Source organism: Lampetra fluviatilis, chromosome 31 (assembly GCF_964198595.1).
Source record: "Lampetra fluviatilis chromosome 31, kcLamFluv1.1, whole genome shotgun sequence".
NCBI lineage: Eukaryota > Metazoa > Chordata > Hyperoartia > Petromyzontiformes > Petromyzontidae > Lampetra > Lampetra fluviatilis.
Genome location: NC_136305.1, coordinates 10,254,379 through 10,273,223, shown reverse-complemented (window position 1 = coordinate 10,273,223; position 18,845 = coordinate 10,254,379). Strand labels below are relative to the sequence as shown.

General features: G+C 55.8%; 1 protein-coding gene across 1 annotated transcript in view; it reads left to right on the top strand.

Annotated features, from left to right (window-relative positions):
* The first annotated feature begins 6,856 nt into the window (after positions 1–6,856).
* The window catches only part of LOC144943535 (retinoic acid receptor beta-like), a 112,794-nt gene continuing 100,805 nt past the window's right edge, over positions 6,857–18,845 (top strand). Inside the window, exon 1 of the mRNA XM_078871079.1 lies at positions 6,857–7,403. The gene's annotated coding sequence lies outside the window, so the exon portion shown is untranslated. The remainder of the gene's footprint in view (positions 7,404–18,845) is intronic.

The window sequence follows — 18,845 nt, the reverse complement described above, 5'->3', positions numbered from 1 at the left end:
GCGAAATGTCACAGTACTCGAATTGTAAATGTTGTGGGTTTACTCTCCAACGCACAAGCGGTGTGCTGAAGTAGTAACGAATCATCACGTTTTGTTTACGTGACAAACCTTACTACATCATGGGACCTCCTTTGCCAGTACCAACATATGAGAATAGGTTTTCCCCTTTTTTCTGGCAACAAACAGGTGTTAAGATGTTAGATCACAGATGATGTAGTTGCTCACCCCGAGCTCTCATTACTCTGAAAATGCATTGTCTTTGTGCTGTACGCCTTTTGGCGTCCTCTGGTCTAACATCGTTTTGAGACGAGGCTCAAAAGAAAGCTGTCTCTGGTGTGGACCAATCCGTTTCAAGGACAATGCAAATATTGTCAGAGTATGTTTTTTGTTTGCATTCTGACCACAAGCTTTGTGGTTAATGCAAACATGATTCCTTGTTAAAGGTTTCAGTTTGGTGTTTTAACATCTTAACACAGCTGTTTTGTTGCCAGAAAAAAGGTTGAAAACCTATTCTCAAACCTTACTAATTGACTGTGTCGGGTGGTTGACGGATTCAACGACACAAATTTATATTTACGCGATCTAACCCCAACTCCCCCCCCCCGCTTTATCATGGCTATCAGTAACCTGTAAACAAATTGCGTGGCGGTACGGCGATTCGATTGCGTGGTTTATTCAGAATGATTACACTGGTCAACAAAAAAAAACATTTTTTTCTGGCCTGGACTTTTGCAGCTGTTTTAGACTAATTTCAGGGTGCTGATTCCAAATCTAATCTCAGATTTGCTCTATCACATCATTTTTATGCTATCGGCATACCCCATTTTCATTGATTTTACCCGAAATTAACTCTGTCACTCATGATTGCAAGTTGTTGCGAGTCAGTGACTACTTTAGTGTTAAAATATGGTGCTGTATTTTTAGGATAGTGTGTTTATAATATAATTTTATGTAGATATCCACATTTATTTAATATTTTTCTTCTGCAGTTTTTATTGAAAATGCAATATTTGATATCTCAAAAACCTGATGTGATAGACAAACACTGATGCCAGATTTGGAATCAGCACCCCAAAATTACCATTAAACCGTCGGAATACCTTATGCCAGAAAAAGTGTGTTGACCAGTGAATTATCACTGCAGAACGCGCAGTAGAGGACGCGCCAAGAGGCGTTGGCGAGTGACTGCACTTCAGACGGCGCAGCGTGAGCAGCGTGCCCACACGCACCACACGGCCTGTAGGAACATCAGCAGGCGTGTGTGTGTGTGTGACAACAGATGGGCCCGCGCAAACATCGAACAGCATCCGTGCACTCCACGCGACCCTCCGTTCATCTCGCCGCAGTGTTCACAAGCAGCAGACGAGTTCACCAATCCCAGCATTGCGCGTTTACACCCCATAGTCCTTCCGAATTGTCTCGGCAACTCGGAGGGATGCCACGCAGAGAGATCCTCTTAACTCGAGCCTGGTCAGAAGAGCAATTGGCGATATCCAGGAAGTCCGCGTCTCTTTTAAGTTCCGTGGTACACAGTTCGGGGTGGTTGGGCAGGGTGCCAAGAGCGTGGTTTGTCGTAAGGCACTACCACTACCACTCGGGTAGAAGGTACGCCTATCCAGAATAATCCTATACTATTGTACCCCGTATTTCTTGTAATCTTATTAGCAGCCTATTTATATAGGCTGGACATGGTGTGCCAAATTATTCATTTCCAGGCTGTTTAGCGTTCCGAATTGTTTGGCTAAAATGTAGCGCCGGTTCTAACTCTCGTGTCTGCTGCTGCTGCTTCTGCTGCTGCTTCTGCTGCTACTCCTGTTGCTGCTATTGCTGCTCCCCTGCTCCTGCTACTCCTGTTGCTGCTCCTGCTGCTGCTGTTCCTGCTGCTCCCCTGCTGCTGCTACTCCTGTTGCTCCGGATGCTTCTGCTGCTACTCCTGTTGCTGCTATTGCTGCTCCCCTGCTCCTGCTGCTCATGCTGCTGCCCCTGCTGCTGTTGTTCCTGCTGCTGCTGCTCCTGCTGCTGCTCCTGCTGCTCCTGCTGCTGCTCATGCTGTTCCTGTTGCTGTTGTTCCCGCTGCTGCTGCTGCTGCTCCTACTGCTGCTCCTGCTTCTGCTGCGCCTTCCTGCTGCTGTCGTTGTGCCCTTACCGGTTTCGCGCACACGGAGACCTTTCCTCCTCCGGGTGAACGCGGATCACGCTCGTCCTAATTGCGTACCCGGTCGTACGCTATGGATTTACGCGCACTGACACGGCCACCCAAAGACCCGACAGCCAGTTCTCACATTGAATCAGTCAATTAGTGACAAAGTGGACCAATGGCATTAATGAGTGTGTGCGGGAACAGGACCCCCCCACCCTCCTCTCCGAGCACACGGCGCGCAAAGTGCGCGCTGTCCGCAGCAACGAGATAATGTCCATAACTGGCGGTCATTGTCCGTCGCGTGAGTTTGTTCGCACGCCGCTCGTTACCGACGCAAACGCAGGTGAAAATAAACCAAAAACTCAGCTGAAAAGAGTTTTTCGATTATATTTTACCAGGTGAGGCTCACTTTGGGCTATACCGTGCAGGGTTGTCTGTCAGAAGCTGTCACGAGCGATAGCTCAGCAAAGCGGCTCGTCACGTGGAAATGTATAGCGGCCGAATAGTTCGTCGATTCTAAATGTGTGTCGGGAAAAACCGAGAGGGCCCGGAGAACAGTGCACGCGGCCACCACAGGGAGAGAGAGAGAGAGACTTGACTTGTAAACAACTTTTATTGCCGCCAGCAGCAAAAGCACTGGAGGCGATTTCAATATGAAATACACAAAGTCACCAGCAAACAAAATAAAATAAACGCTACAAATCGACGCGCTGTGGCGCTGAAAGCACCGCGCACAATACAAAATAAAAGTCACGTGGTGGTGGTGGTCATCGCGCACGCCACGGTTACGAGCGAGCGCTTCAGAAGGTGAACATGAGGGTGCCATCCACGCTGGTGCAGAGGGCTTTTCCGGCTCCCCAGCGTTCGAAGAAGACGTGCACATCACCAACATGTGTGTGGTATGCGTGCTCCAGCCGGAGCCGCGCCTTAAGCAGGCCTCTGGACACTGGAAGCACAGAGAGAGAGAGAAACACGCAAACTCCAAATATACAGCAGCAGGCGTCAGGGTCGCGATCCAACCCACGGCCTCCTGCACACCAGGCGAGGGAGTGAACATCTCCCAGCCACCAGATGTGCCTGCACGTCACGGAGAGCGCGGTGCGGTGTCAACTCTCTCGCCACCCTCGGCGAGTTTCCTTGGCCTCTGCTATTTTTGTCCTCCTTCGTGGAGACAGCACAGCTGTTTTACATACTCTGGGTTTTTTTTACATCCCAATGTTTTATTGAAATTTCCTCCTGCAGTGAAGCGGCAGATGCAACTGATTAATTCTGAGGAAGTGTGCTTACTCTTGGGCAAACATCAGTCAGCAGTGGGTGTTGCTTAGTTGAAAGCCAATGTATGGGTCATTGGCATGATGATGATGATAACAATGATTATTTAGTCATCCTTCAAGAATCTCCAGTCTCAGGAATCATTATTTCCCAGTAAGATCCCTGAATCGCAAATGGTCGCTCGATTCCGTCATTTAAGGGACGCTTCGGCTCAGCGGCGCCGCGCGAGCGTCGAATTTGTGACCGCGAGCTGCCCCCGTGGCGTGCTGCGACAGGAGCCGGGTTCCTGTTGCTCGTGGTGGAGGCCGCCGCTCTCCACCACCGCCACGGCGTCCCGGGGTGGCCACGGCGCGCGTGGTCTCCGCGCCGTGCCGCGTGCGCGCCCGTAGCACGGTTTAGGCAGCAGCCCGAGGTCGATCCGCGTCCGTGCGGCACCGATCGAGGAGGCGTGACGCGCGCACGAGAGGTTCGCTCTTTCTACCTCCCGGGGGGGGGGGGGGGGGGGGGGGCTCGCCTGTCTCCTGGTGCCTGCGTAGCCCCCCACCATACCCCGGGGGCCCAACGCGCACGCAGCGCCGGACTTGAGAGGCCCGCCTGGCGCCTAGGCCAGGGTAGCGCCTCGCACTGTGTTCCCACCGATCCCGCCTGTGTCTTTCTCGCCGCTGCCCTTTACACTCGGTGAACATTTGATTATCACTGGTCAACAAAAAAAAAATTCTGGCCTGCATTTTTGCAGCTGTTTTAGACTAATTTCAGGGTGCTGATTCCAAATCTGATCTCAGATTTGGAATCAGCACCCCAAAATTACCTTAAAACCGTTGGAATACCTTATGCCAGAAAAAGTGTGTTGACCAGTGTTATTTTTGGGAAGCATTTAAAAAAATTGTATTTCGAGAACCCGGAGGACGGTGGGAACATCGCAAGGAGGGGAGGAACAAGGTGCAACGTAGAACGGGAGAGGACGTAATGCACCACCCTCGTAATTAGGGAACGAACAAGGGAATCCGGGCTCGCCACCCTAACGTGGTTGGGGTAATGATCGGGAGCAGAGTATTTAAAGGGGGGAGGGAGGAGAAATTAAAATCGGTCCACGAATCTTCGTGACATGACGCGTGTGCTCTGTGAGCGTGAGGACCGATTTTAATCGACGAACCGACGGATCATCGCCCAGAACTCAGCCTCATTCCGTCGCGCAATCGCAAACGTCACCGGGACGCGTTCCCGAAAAGCAGATTCGTCACTGCTTCTCACAGCCAGTGTTTTAATTACAAGCGCTCAACGTGAATTATTAAACGTCACAGCGCTGTTGAAAATGAGTACCGAAATTAGCAACGAAAACATCGAGCTCACGGCGGCGGCGGCAGCTACGGCAAAACAACATCCCGAGGGGCGAGCGGTCGCTCGCTCTGCCAGTGCGGGATCGGCAGCGACCCGGCTCCCGTGAGCGCCGCGGCCTCCGTGCGTCCGTGATGAATGCTGCGCGACACGGAGAGCCTCTTTATTAGGCGCGCTGACATTCGGTGGTGGGGGGGGGGGGGGAGTTGGGGGGGGGGGCAGCGGTGAGGGAGGTGCTGCCGCCGCTTCCGAGCTCGATTTGGCTCGTGGAAATGTCAAGTCGCCGTTTAGCCCCACTGCTCCCCCCCCCCCTCTGGCCGCTGGGCATGGCGAAGCATCGGCGCCCTCCATCCCCCATCTCCACCCACCCTCCCCCGGTCCACCTGGCAGCTGCCCACCAGCTCGCAGCGCTTAGCCCTCGAATGTTGCACGTGGGTTCATCTCGTACGGAGGATTTTAACCACCGACGGTTTTTGTTTTGTGCGCGGGCGCGCGCTGCGAGCGAGAGGCGCGACCCAAGACAAATTAAAATAAACGCCGCGGCGTGTTCAAGAGGCCAGCGCGTTGAAAATTGAGTTGTTTTTAGTTCGTTTGCCAGGGGTTGTGGGATGGAGGGAGGGACGGGAGTTAACCCCGAGTGCGAGCGAGATTGCTTCTAAGCGGCCTCTCCCCCGACCCCGCTCCTCGTGTGCTCTCCGTAACGCCCATGTCAGCGCTCGGCTGCGCGCATTGCGTCTTGCCGGTTTGGCGAACGCGCGCCTCCCCCCACTACACGTGAGGTCGGGGGGGGGTCGGGGACGTGCGGCCCCCTGTTATTCGTTGTTTTGAAAACATTCCTCTTGCGTGCAGGGCAGTTCTGGTTTCTGCTCCGATTGCCCTGTGCGGGGAGTTTTATGCCACGCGCTGCAGAGTTGGGGGGGTGGCCCAGGTGTGGGGGGGGTGTGTGGCTCAGGTGTGTGGGGGGCGTGGTCCAGGTGTGGGGGGGGCGTGGCCCAGGTGTGTGGGGGGCGTGGTCCAGGTGTGGGGGGGGGGGCGTGGCCCAGGTGTGTGGGGGGCGTGGCCCAGGTGTGTGGGGGGCGTGGTCCAGGTGGGGGGGGGGTGGCCCAGGTGTGGGGGGGGGGTGGCCCAGGTGTGGGGGGCGTGGTCCAGGTGTGTGGGGGGCGTGGTCCAGGTGTGGGGGGGGGTGACCGGGCCTGGCCCGGCGCAAGCCAGGAGCGGCCCGCCCACCTGCCCGCTGGTGTGCGTGATGGAGAGAGTCCGTGCGTGGTCGCTGGGGGGCTCACGATTGTTGTGGTTCAGGGCTGATTCAATAATCAGTTGTCTTGGTCTCTTTTTAAACGAAACTAGTTTGTTATGTTACCAGCTAAGGCCCCACTGAGCTATCGAGCTCTTTTTAAGAAGCGACCTGGCAACAGATGACAGTCCAATGAAGTGGTTTATCGCGTGGAAATGTATCGCAGCCAATTACTCTAAAACGCCATGTTTCTGACTGTGAAGGGAAACACTGGAGGACCCGGGGAAAAAAATCTACGCGACAAATTGGGAGAACACGCAAACTCCAAACATATAAGCGTCGGGGTGGGGATCGAACCCACGACCTCCTGTATACCACCATGGTGCAATCACCGGGTACCTGTACACGAGCTGATTCATCGCTCCATACCCTTGGTGGTTATAAAAAAACAAACTACTCTTCTTGTACGCGTGTTTCACGACATACATGGCGTGACCCGCAGGAATTGTTAATTGGCATCAACCGACTGGTTATGAACGCAGGAAGCATCGCAAGGCAAGAGCGCTCACGCCTGCCTGACCCCGTCTCTCCGTATCGAAACGGTTCCTCGCTGTCGCTCAGAGGGACTCCGTGACATCCCGCAAGACGTCCGGGCCACGCGATGTCCCGCGACGAAGTTGAGACACCACGCGAGCTGGGCCTCTCGCTCGCTCTTGGCAGGACCACAGTCGTCAGAACCCCGACCGCCCTGTCCCAAGCAACAACAGCACTGCGCAGTACCGCGGATGCGCTGCACAGTGTCTTCTTCTTCTTCTTCCTCTTCCGTCTCTGCCTCTTCTCCCCCCACTCCCCCCCCCCTAGCACAGATGCAGCGTTCTAAATCCGAACGTCGTTGGTGTTGTTGTGACTCATCTTCATCGTCGCCGTGGTGCGTGCTGGTGGCGGGCACCGCGGGTGCACGGGCACGGTGACACGGGGGCGCGTGTGTGTATGTGCATGTGTGTGTGCGTGTGTGTGTGCGCGTGTGCGTGTGTGCGTGTGTGTGTCTGTGTGTGTGTCTGTGTGTGTCTGCGTGTCTGCTTCGCTGGCAGTCGGGGCCGGGTATTTTGGTTGCTGCCGGTGCTTGGATGTCAGATCAGGCGTGGGTGCGTGGGTGCGTGCGTGGGTGCGTGGGTGGGTGCGTGCGTGTGCGCGCGCTTGCGTGGCGCGCATGTTAGTGCGGCGTGCCACTGTCAGCCTCGTTTATATTTAGCCTCCGATCTTTGTCGCACGCAGGGACTCCCTGCGCCTCGGCCCGGCGGCCCAGCGGTTGTGGCGTGAACGCGGCGCTGCGGCTCCTGCCACAACTCTCCGTCGTGCGGCGCAAGGGGTTAACGGTCTCGAGGCGAAGCTCGCTCCCTCGCTCGTGTTTGCTTCAACAAGGTGAGCTCCCAAATTCACATTTCGTGTAAAATCCCCCACCCGCACCCTCCTCGCCGCGCCGTTCTCCCTCGCACGTTGAAGTGGCGCGGGGCAGCGGAATGCTGATTGTGTAGTGCCTGCCTGCCTGTCTGTCTGCCTCTCGGAAAATAGAGAACGTTGACTCGTGCGTGGCCCGAGGTGCGACGAGGTGATTCGCAGCTCGCTGGGGCCTGAAACAACAAGACCACGTTTCTCCTCGTGTCCCCAATTTACTTCTGACAGTTAACACCGCATCATCGCATTTGCTTCGATGTATATAATTGAAACCCTTCGTGATATATCTGCAGTGTATTCTCTTTAGTTTTTCCTTCGCGGATATTTATTTTTTCACTGAGAGCTGGAAACCCACGCAGATGCGCGAGTGCTTCTTTTGCGAGGCCTGTGGGACCAACAGAGCTGCAGAAGCGCCGATATCTCTCTCTCTCTCTCCCCTCCCTCGTGACTCTGCCTTGCGCTCGCCAGCTGTGGCCCCGGCTCGGCTTCTCGTTTACTGGACATCTGTGAAAAAGAGCCTCGCGGCTCATCGGATTCCTCCAGGATAAATAAAAATGTTCTAATTCCGATTCTGATTTTCACCGCGGCGCCATCCACGACGCCCTCCGCGGACGCAGCGACCGCCGATCGGCGGCCAATGCCGCCGTCCTGGGCTGCCCGAGCGTGCGTTGAGTCCTCGGTCGCGGAGATCACGCGGGGCCGCACGCACGCACGTTGAACTTCGTTCGCACCGCACGTAGCCGGACCCGTGCTACTCGGAGGCACGGGGTAAGGAGTCGGTGGTGCCGCGGTCGGCCTGGTGGTGGCGGCGGCGGTGCGCTCGGTGCGTTTGTTGTTCCGTCGCGAGCGATGGGTGCTTTGGGGTCACGTCGTCGTCACCTCTCGTCGTTCGTAACGACTCGAGGGGCCTTCGCTTTGCGCTGCCTGTGGAGACAGATCAGCCCGGCCGGACGGAGGCGCGCCGCTGCCCCAAAAGGCGACAATCGTCGAGTGGATTTTCTCGGTCGTGAGCCGTGATCCTCGATTCACTGCGACGCGCGCGGGAGGGTTTTGCTCGAGAGGATCGGCGTTTGTCGAGATGTTCGTTTCAGATTTTTTTGTGTTGCTGCCGCAAGTCGCCTTGGTCGTCGTAAGCCGGCTTTGGCCGCGTGGGAGGGCCTCCGCCGCTCTCAACTCGTGAGCCCCCCTGTAGGCACATGCACGCACGCGTCCCGTTTGCCTGCCGTAGAGCAGCGCGTGACAGCGAGAGCTTCCCTTCCATGAGCAACCGAGGACGATTCCCCGTGCGTGCGTGCGCGCCTACACGCCCGCCCACGTGTGGTGCGGCGATTGTCAGCCCAGACTAAATACGAGCAGCAGCACCCGCGTGGCATTGGGGCGAAGGGGGGGGGGCACAGGAAGCCGGCCGCAGCTGCAGCACGAGAGTGCAGCGTCCGCTTTTCCCGCGGGAGCAGCTGCTTCTCATCGCGCTCATCGCCGCCCAGCCTTCCTCTTCCCGCTTTGCCATTCGCCGCCGCCGTGTTGAACGCCGCTCCCGCCGTGCGCGAGGGAAGATGATGGGGCATGTCTTTTTTTGTTCTCCCCTGCAGTTGTTGAAGGTTCAGCGGTCGAGCGAAAGATTCGCAATCGGAAGGTCGCGGGTTCAAATTCTGGTTGGGGGCATGACTCAGCCCATCACCCCTACGGGGTCAATAAAAAAAAAACTTTGCGGGGAAGTCATTGGTGGCTTGTCCAACGGATAGACTCACCCCCGCCACAGGAATGTGGACTTTCCACCGCTGGCTCGGGGGGCTGTAGACAGGAGACGAGTGCCGAACCCGGCGAGAGCGTCCGCTTCCGTGCGGGCGAAGCGTCGCCGACGCGAAAGCGGCGATTGGCGCGGTAACGCGACGCCGGTGATTCGTGACGGTGTTGCCGCCGCCGGCCCTGAGTCTTCGCCGCCGGCCCTGAGTCCTTGCCGCTGGGCCTGAGTCACCGGTGGTGGCCCTGAGTCCTTGCCGCTGGGCCTGAGTCACCGGTGGTGGCCCTGAGTCACCGGTGGTGGGCCTGAGTCACCGGTGGTGGGCCTGAGTCACCGCCGCTGGGCCTGAGTCACCGGTGGTGGGCCTGAGTCACCGGTGGTGGGCCTGAGTCACCGGTGGTGGCTCTAGTCACCGCCGCTGGGCCTGAATCACCGGTGGTGGCTCTGAGTCACCGGTGGTGGGCCTGAGACACCGGCGGTGGCCCTGAGTCACCGCCGCTGGGCCTGAGTCACCGGTGGTGGCTCTGAGTCACCGGTGGTGGGCCTGAGTCACCAGTGGTGGGCCTGAGTCACCAGTGGTGGCCCTGAGTCACCAGTGGTGGCCCTGAGTCACCGCCGCTGGGCCTGAGTCACTGCCGGTGGCCCTGAGCCACGCGCCGCAGAAGAGCGCGGCGCGTGGCGGTAAACATGGCGAGCGACGGGCCGCCGTGAGCCGCACCGCACGGAAACCAAATCCTGCTTCAAGGAGGGGACATACCAGACCAGGCCAACATTTATTTTGGTTGGGACTTGGCAGGTCGTTCTCGTTCCACAATAAAACGTCCCGTTTCGAGTTAGGAGCTGTGGGGTGGCGGTGCGTGAAAACAGCGTGCGTGAGTAGGTGAGTAGACCCGGTGGTGCAGCGTTCCACGAAACACAATGCATCGCGCCACGTTCCCATGGCGGGTGAACTTTTTTTTTTCAGAGGAAAACCGCGGTTAGCTTCCCCCTAGATGTAGTATTCGCGATGTGAACAAATGAGCGGTACCTAAAGCACGCCGGCGGTGATGGAAGACCCGGCCTGAATGGCACCTCCAGCCACAAAAGCGAAACCCCCAAAAAAATGTTGTTTTGATCCCTCGACTTGAGCCTGGCTACGCCGATGCGCGAACGCCGTTACCCGTTTGCCCTCGGACGTGCAAGGCAGTGCGTGATGCGAGTTGACGTCGCACGAGCGCAAAGGGTGCTCGTTAAATGCCGCGGATAGATTTACCGCCTTCCTGATGGGCACACGCGGAATGTGATGTGCCCCGGCAACATTCCCCCCGTGTCTCCTCTCGGCGGCGGCTCCCGTGTCGGCTCGCGGTTACTCAACGGCCTTGGCTCGTTGTGACGCGGCCGCTGTGACCGTGCGGCAGGGGCAAGCGCGGACGCCCGAGGATCGTCCCGGAGGAGGAGATTCCGCGCGAGGGATCGCCGCGCGTGCCCTCGCGCGTGAACCCAACGGGGAGCGGTGGGCATGCAGCCGGTCAGCGCGCTGCGCTACGAACCCGGCGGTCCGAGTTTTCGATTGCCGCTCACGGCCACCGCCAGCGACGGACATCTGAACCAGTCCTGGGCGTCTCCTCGGTCGACTCAGCCTTAAGTGAGTACTTGGCGCGATCTCTAAACTTTGTCACTCGGGAGTCAAAGACAGCCAAGGCGTGGTGCTGGCCATCCACCACCCCCTCTTTGTGCCGTGCCGGCCGTCACAGATGCTACTCGCTAACAGCACTTGCCCCAGCGGTCTGTTAAGGCTATACGGGGGATCTTTGTCTTTGAGCAACACTGCTGCCGCTGTCTCTGGGTTAATGGTGATTGATTCTAGATTTGAAGCTTTCGTGGCTGCAAGGATTCATACTCTCAGGTTTTTTCGGTAAAGTCACGTAGGTAAAAAATAAATAATAAGAAACATAATTGAAATAATAATATAAATAAAATAATAAATCACAATCACATAAATCACGTTATTTTATTTCTATTATTATTTCAATTATATTTATTATTATTTATGTTTTACCTACGTGACTTTACCGAGAAACCGAAGAGTATTAATGGTGATGGAGCACGGTGGAGTAGAACGCACTGCAAACGGTAACGTGGACTCGCAGTTGATGTGGAGCTCTTTGTCATGGTTAGATGCACTGCTGGTTGAAGGCCTCCCCATGGCGCGCGTCTCATCGCGGGGGGTTTGTTTGACCATACTTCACCACACTGGTTTAAGCGACGCGCGCCCACCCAGCTGACGTGAACCGTGGCCGGGAATCGAACTCGGTGAGCCCCAATTTTCGTCGAGCTCGGTGCGCGAATCACTGCACCGCCGCTGGTGAATCCGCGGGCTTGGGTCACCCCGTCTCGGCAGCAGGCATCACGCGGCTGCACCGATGCTGCTGCTCATGCGGGGTGTGCGTAGACACACACGCAGCCCGTGTACCCCCAGTAAGTCTAAGTACTTACGTCTAAGTGCAGTTCCCTCCCTGACTCCATCTCCCCCCCTGCCTCTTCCACCCCCACCCCCCTGCCTCGTCCTCTCCCTCCCTCCCTCCATCTCTCCCCCACCCCCCTCCGAAACCCGATCTCTGAGCTCCCCACCACCGGGTGGGAGGGTGGGAGGGAGGGTGGGAGGGAGGGCGATGCCCGCCTGGGTTGAGCAGGGCGGGGCCGGGGTGACCGGGTTCAGGGCCCCCGCCCCATCCGACCCCCCCCCCTCCACGTCACAAGCTCCGTGTGACCAAGGACCCGGGCTCTGAGCACCCCCCCCCCCATTCACCCCCCCCCCCCCCATTCACCCCCCCCCCCATTCACCCCCCCCCCCCATTCACCCCCCCCATTCACCCCCCCCCCATTCACCCCCCCCCCCATTCAACCCCCCCCCATTCACCCCCCCCATTCACCCCCCCCCATTCACCCCCCCCCTGGCATCTCCCAGCACGCTCGTAAAAGCTGCCAAAGGCCCCCCCCCTCCCCCCTTTTATAGGAGAAGGCAAATAAAACGGGTTTAGCTCCAAGTGATTGTTGACTAAGTCGCCCGTGTAAATCTGGGTTAAGAGTTAAAAGAAACAACCTTTATTTGTCTAGACCTTGTTGCATTCCTACGCGGCTGAAGGAGCGACGTTCTTTTGCTCGTTTCTCAATCCGCTTGCCCTGCTGTGAGGGTCGCGATAGCAGCGTGCGGAGGAGGTAAGGTCCAGACCCCCCTGTCCCTGGTGACAGACTACATCACGATACACTACGATACACTATACACTACACTACTACACACTACACTACTATACACTACACTATACACTACTATACACTACACTATACACTACACTATACACTACTATACAATACACTACACTATACACTACACTACTATACACTACACTATACACTACACTATACACTACACTATACACTACTATACAATACACTACACTATACACTACACTATACACTACACTATACACTACTATACACTACACTATACACTACACTATACACTACTATACAATACACTATATACTACACTATACACTACACTACTATACACTACACTATACACTACACTATACACTACACTACTATACACTACACTATACACTACACTATACACTACTATACAATACACTACACTATACACTACACTATACACTACACTATACACTACACTATACACTATACACTACACACTACACTATACACTACTATACAATACACTACACTATACACTACACTATACACTACACTACTATACAATACACTACACTATACACCAGAGGTGGGACAAAGTCATTGTTATGCAAGTCCAAGTCGAGTCGCAAGTCATCAAATTCATGACTCGAGTCTGACTCGAGTCCAAGTCACATGACTCGAGTCCACATCTCATAGGTGGGACAAAGTCATTGTTATGCAAGTCCAAGTCGAGTCGCAAGTCATCAAATTCATGACTCGAGTCTGACTCGAGTCCAAGTCACATGACTCGAGTCCACACCTCTGCTATACACTACACTATACACTACACTATACACTACACGGACTCTAGCTCTTCCTGGGGGATCTCCGGGCGTTCCCAGGCCAGCCGAGTGACGCAGCCCCCGCCCCCAGCGGGTCCTGGGCCAGCCCTGGGGGGGGGGGGGGGGCTCGCCCAGTGGAAGGGCTCTGCCCGGTCGAGTTCCAGTGGGAGTCTATTGCGGGGGAGGGGGGGTGGACAACCCTTACCAGGTACCCGAACCCACCTCGACCGGCTCCTTTTGTGTGTCGGTCTACTTGTTAAATCCCCCGTTGAGAGTGGGGTGTGTGTGTGGAGGGGGGTAGTGGAATGTGTTGTGCGGCTTCTCCAGGCGCGGCGCGCTGGGTAAGGGAATGGATGAATGGGCCCGCTAACACCGGCAGCTTATCTCGGACCTATTTACCTTTGTCGCCTTCACCACCAACCCCCCCTCGCCCCGCCGGCAAGTCTTCCTTGAACCTCGTGGCCTGGGTAAGCTGCCCGTCTGCGTCCTGACTTGATTTCATAATTTGAAAGAAAGTTGAGCAAACACGTGCTGGCAGAGGAGGGGGGGGGGTTGCGGGCGGCTCGCTGGCACGGGAGCAGGGGGGTGGTGTGGGAGGGGGTTGTGTGTGGGGGGGGGGTGCCGAGGTGGGTGGCAGCAGCTGCAGCGTGTGGGTGGTTGGAGGTGGGCAACGCCAGCGTGACCGCAACGCTGCGCTACGAAACCCGGGGATCCGAGTTCGATTCCCGCTCACGGCCAACGAGGCAGTGACGATTGTCTGTACCGGTCCCTGGGCCTCACCTAGGTCGACTCAGCCTCCAATGAGTACCTGGTGACGGTGTGCAGTAAACATCGCCACGAGGGAGACAAAGGCGGCCGGGCGTGGTACTGGCCACCCACCCCCTCCGTGTGCCGTGCCGGCCTTCATAGGTGATGCTCTCTAACAGCACTTGCCCCTACAGTCTGTTACAGGCTATACGGGGGATCTTTGTCTTTGCTGCTGCTGCTTCGGTGGTTGCGGATTGATTTGGCCAGGACGGGGCTGTGTGTCCGGACCAAACCTGACGGGCGGGAGACGTGTTTCAAAACAAGACCGTGACCTTAAACCACCTTCGGTCTCCTCCGTGACGGGGCCGCGACTTTGTGAGCGATTCACAGCAACAAGCGACGTTCACTCACCACCTCCCACTCCACCCCCTGCACCCCTGTGGAAATTAAAAGAGCTTCATAGCTCGTCGGATTCCCCCTGTATAAATAACTATTCTCATTCCGAAGCGGCGGTGACGGCGCCAAGTATCATGCCAGGTGCACATTGAGGCCACGCGAAGTGTCGAATGCCCGCTGGCAGGAGGGTTTCAGTCAGTTAACGCATGACACCAGACCCCAGGTGTCATCACGGGTCGACTGACCAGGGTGGAAACGCCCATGTAAGAGCGTGTGCTGGAAGCCCCCCCCCCCCCCGGAGAGAAGAGGCGCCTATGACGCATTCTGGCAAAACCCCAGAGCCAGACTCAATTCGCACCACACACACAAACACGCGCACGCAAAGATCCCCCGTGTAGCCTTAACAGACTGCCGGGGCAAGTGCTTTTCGCGAGCACATGTAAAGGCCGGCACGGCACACGAGAGGGGGGTGGATGGCATCGTGTACTTATTTGAGGCTGGGTCGACCTAGGGGAGGCCCAGGATAATCGTCACTGGTATTGGGGGGGCGTGAGCGGGAATCGAACTCGGGTCGCCGGGTTTTGTAGCGCGGCGTAGCGCTAACCCCAACGCTACCGCTCAGCCTGCACACAAAGACACGCAACCAGTACAGCGTGCTTCAAAAAAATGTTAACACATCTACGGGACTATCGTTATTAATTGAAAAAGAAACGGATAATAATAATACGCTGTAACACGATCACAAATGTATGTTAATAGCTTCAAAAAGTCAATGAGTCTCCACTTTTGCCAGTATCAAAATATTATAATAGAGGGTTTCCCCTTTTTTTCTGGCAACAAAACTTAAACGCCTTTTGGCCTCCTCTGGTCTAGCACCAATTGAGACAAGGCTCAAAAGAAAGCCGTCTCTGGTGTGGACCAATCAGTTTCAAGGACAATGCATATATTACCAGTGTGTTTTTTGTTTGCATTTTGACCACGAGTATTGTGGTTAATGCACACATGATTCCTTATAAAAGGTTTCAGTATTTTTCCAGAAAAAAGGGGTTAAAACCCTATTATTAGTCTCCACTGGTTCGCCATCGTCGCCAACGCACGCCTGGAATCTTCTCCAAGTGGTCTCCAGAACTCGGAGGCACAACATTTATTGGGGTGTTGTTGAAAATTCTCGGAAGTGTTAACATTTTTTCGAAGCACCCTGTACCGCTACCAGTGCCAGGGAGGGTTGAGTCACCCGGCACAGTCCGTGGTCATTTTAGTCTCGCCTGTATCTCGCCTCGGGCGAAGAAGGCTCACGAGGATTCTTTGCACACATCAAGGCAGGGCCCTTTTTTAAGAAGAGGAGCGCAATACAGCAGTGTGCAGCCACACAGCACACACACACACAGCAGGGGCAGCACACACACACAGCAGGGGCAGTACACCGCACATACACACAGCACAGGCAGTACACACAGCACACACACACAGCAGGAACAGCACACACACACAGCAGGGGCAGCACACAGCACACACACACAGCACACAGCACATACACACACAGCACACACACACAGCAGGGGCAGTACACACACACAGCAGGAGCAGTACACACAGCACACACACAGTACACACAGCACACAGCAGGGGCAGCACACACACACACAACAGGGGCAGTACACAGCACACACACACACACAGAGCACACACACAGCAGAGGCAGCACACAGCACACACACACACAGCAGAGGCAGCACACACACAGCAGAGGCAGTACACACAGCACACACACACAGCAGGGGCAGCACACAGCAGGGGCAGCACACACACAGCAGAGGCAGTACACACAGCACACACACACAGCAGAGGCAGCACACAGCACACACACACAGCAGGGGCAGCACACACACACAGCAGAGGCAGTACACACAGCACACACACACAGCAGAGGCAGCATACACATAGCAGGGGCACCACACACACAGCAGGGGCAGTACACAGCACACACACATAGCAGAGGCGTCATCACATTGGCGAGATGTTACCCAGCTCGCGTGGTACGCAGGAGTTTCGTGGGTTCGATCCCGTGCCTGACGCCTGCTGCTGCTGCTGTATATTTGGAGTTTGCGTGTCTCTCTGCCCGTGGTCGCGTGGATTTTTCTCCGGGTTTTCCGGGTTCCCCCTCCACGTGTAGAATCAACATCACGCGTCCAGAGTGTTTGTCTGCTGCTGTAAACGTCCACGCGGTGACGATGATGATGATGGCGATAAGCCAACTTCGTTGAGATCCTATCATTTGTGATAGCCAGGCCGCTCCTGGAAAAGAGCCGCATAGCTCAGTGGCAGACCTCACCCGGTAGAATAACAAGCAACACAACAGCCGAAATAGTTGAGCTCGTTTCATAGACACGCTAGTGGGGGCGGCCATGCAGGGCGGTCTCCCTGCCGCTTGCCCCCCACCATGCGGGGCCGTGCCCCCACCGCCTTCTGCCAGCCCCCCCCCAACCCACACAACCCTCAGATCGGCGGCGTTCAGAGCCGGGAGGATCTCAGAAGGGACATACAGACAACGTCGTCGTCGTCGTCGTCATCGTCGTCGTCGTTGTTGTTGTTGTTCACTGTCAATTCAATCAGAGCCCGAGGTGAACCGTCACTCGTGCTGCACCGTTGCAGACGTCTTGCGGGCACGGATCGCAACGTGTGTGTGTCATGTGTGTGTGTCATGTGTGTGTCATGTGTGTCGTGTGTGTGTGTCATGTGTATCGTGTGTGTGTGTCGTGTTGTCATGTGTGTGTGTCATGTGTGTGTCATGTGTGTCGCGTGTGTGTGTGTCATGTGTGTGTGTCATGTGTGTGTGTCATGTGTGTGTGTCATGTGTGTGTCATGTGTGTCGTGTGTGTGTGTCATGTGTATCGTGTGTGTGTGTCGTGTTGTCATGTGTGTGTCATGTGTGTGTGTCATGTGTGTCGTGTGTGTGTGTCGTGTGTGTGTCATGTGTGTGTGTCATGTGTGTCGTGTGTCGTGTTGTCATGTGTGTGTGTCTCGTGTGTATGTCATGTGTGTGTGTCATGTGTGTGTCATGTGTGTCGTGTGTGTGTCATGTGTATCGTGTGTGTGTGTCGTGTTGTCATGTGTGTGTGTCATGTGTGTGTCATGTGTGTGTGTCATGTGTGTCGTGTGTGTGTCGTGTGTGTGTGTCATGTGTGTGTGTCATGTGTGTCGTGTGTGTGTCTCGTGTGTGTGTGTCATGTGTGTCGTGTGTGTGTGTCGTGTGTGTGTGGCATGTGTGTCGTGTGTGTGTGTCATGTGTATCGTGTGTGTGTGTCGTCTCGTGTGTGTCATGTGTGTGTGTCATGTGTGTGTGTCATGTGTGTGTCATGTGTGTCGTGTGTGTGTGTCGTGTGTGTGTCATGTGTGTCATGTGTGTGTGTCGTGTGTGTGTCATGTGTGTCGTGTGTGTGTGTGCATTTAGTAGCGCCGCGCTACGAACCCGGCGACCCGATTTAGATTCCCGTTCACCGACAACATCAGTGACAGTGATCTTAACCTCTCCTGGGCCTCCCCCAGGTCGACTCGGCCTCAAATTAGTGCTTGGTGCGGTGTGTAAACATCGACACCAGGGAGACAAAGGCGGCCGGGCGTGGTTCTGGCCACCCACACCCTCGTGTGCAATTCTAGTCTTCATAGGTGCTCGCTAACCGCACTTGTCCCAACAGTCTGTCAAGGCTACACGGGGAATCTTTGTCTGTGTTTTGCGTATTTGGCATATCTGTGCTGTGCTCGTGATGTCTGTGTGTGTGCTGTGTTTATGTCGTGAGTGCGTGCCCCGTGTGTGTGTGTCCTGTGTGTGTGTCCTGTGTGTGTGCCCCGTGTGTGCGTGCCCCGTGTGTGTGTGTCCTGTGTGTGTGTCCTGTGTGTGTGTGTCCTGTGTGTGTGTCCTGTGTGTGTGTGTGCCCCGTGTGTGTGTGTCCTGTGTGTGTGTTATGTCCCGTGTGTGTGCCCCGTGTGTGTGTGTCCTGTGTGTGTGTCCTGTGTGTGTGTACCGCGTGTGTGTCCTGTGTGTGTGTGTTCCCCGTGTGTGTTTGTCTCGCGGGTTTCGCAATGCGGTATCGATCCGCGCGTCAGCACGACGGGGGGTTTGCGGAGGGGTGCCGAGTGAAGGTTGCGCCCGCGCGCTAATGCATCAAGGGTGACGCCGTGCAGCCGGCGTTATCAATATTAATATCGCGTGTGATGCAGCCAAAATCACACAACTCTCACGGCGGGTCTGTGTCCCCTTTACCCCATCCAAGACGCCACGTGAATGATGAATAAATAAGTGGCGGGTAACGGACGCTGGCTTGGCCAGTGTCCGGATTATCAGCTACACGTGTAGCAGCTACACGTGTAGCAGCTACACGTGTAGCAGCTACACGTGTAGCAGCTACACGTGTAGCAGCTACACGTGTAGCAGCTACACATGCAGTAGCTACGGGCCCCGCACTTTCAAGGGCCCCGCGCTAAATGCTTTCAAGCTATCAATTCCGGTTC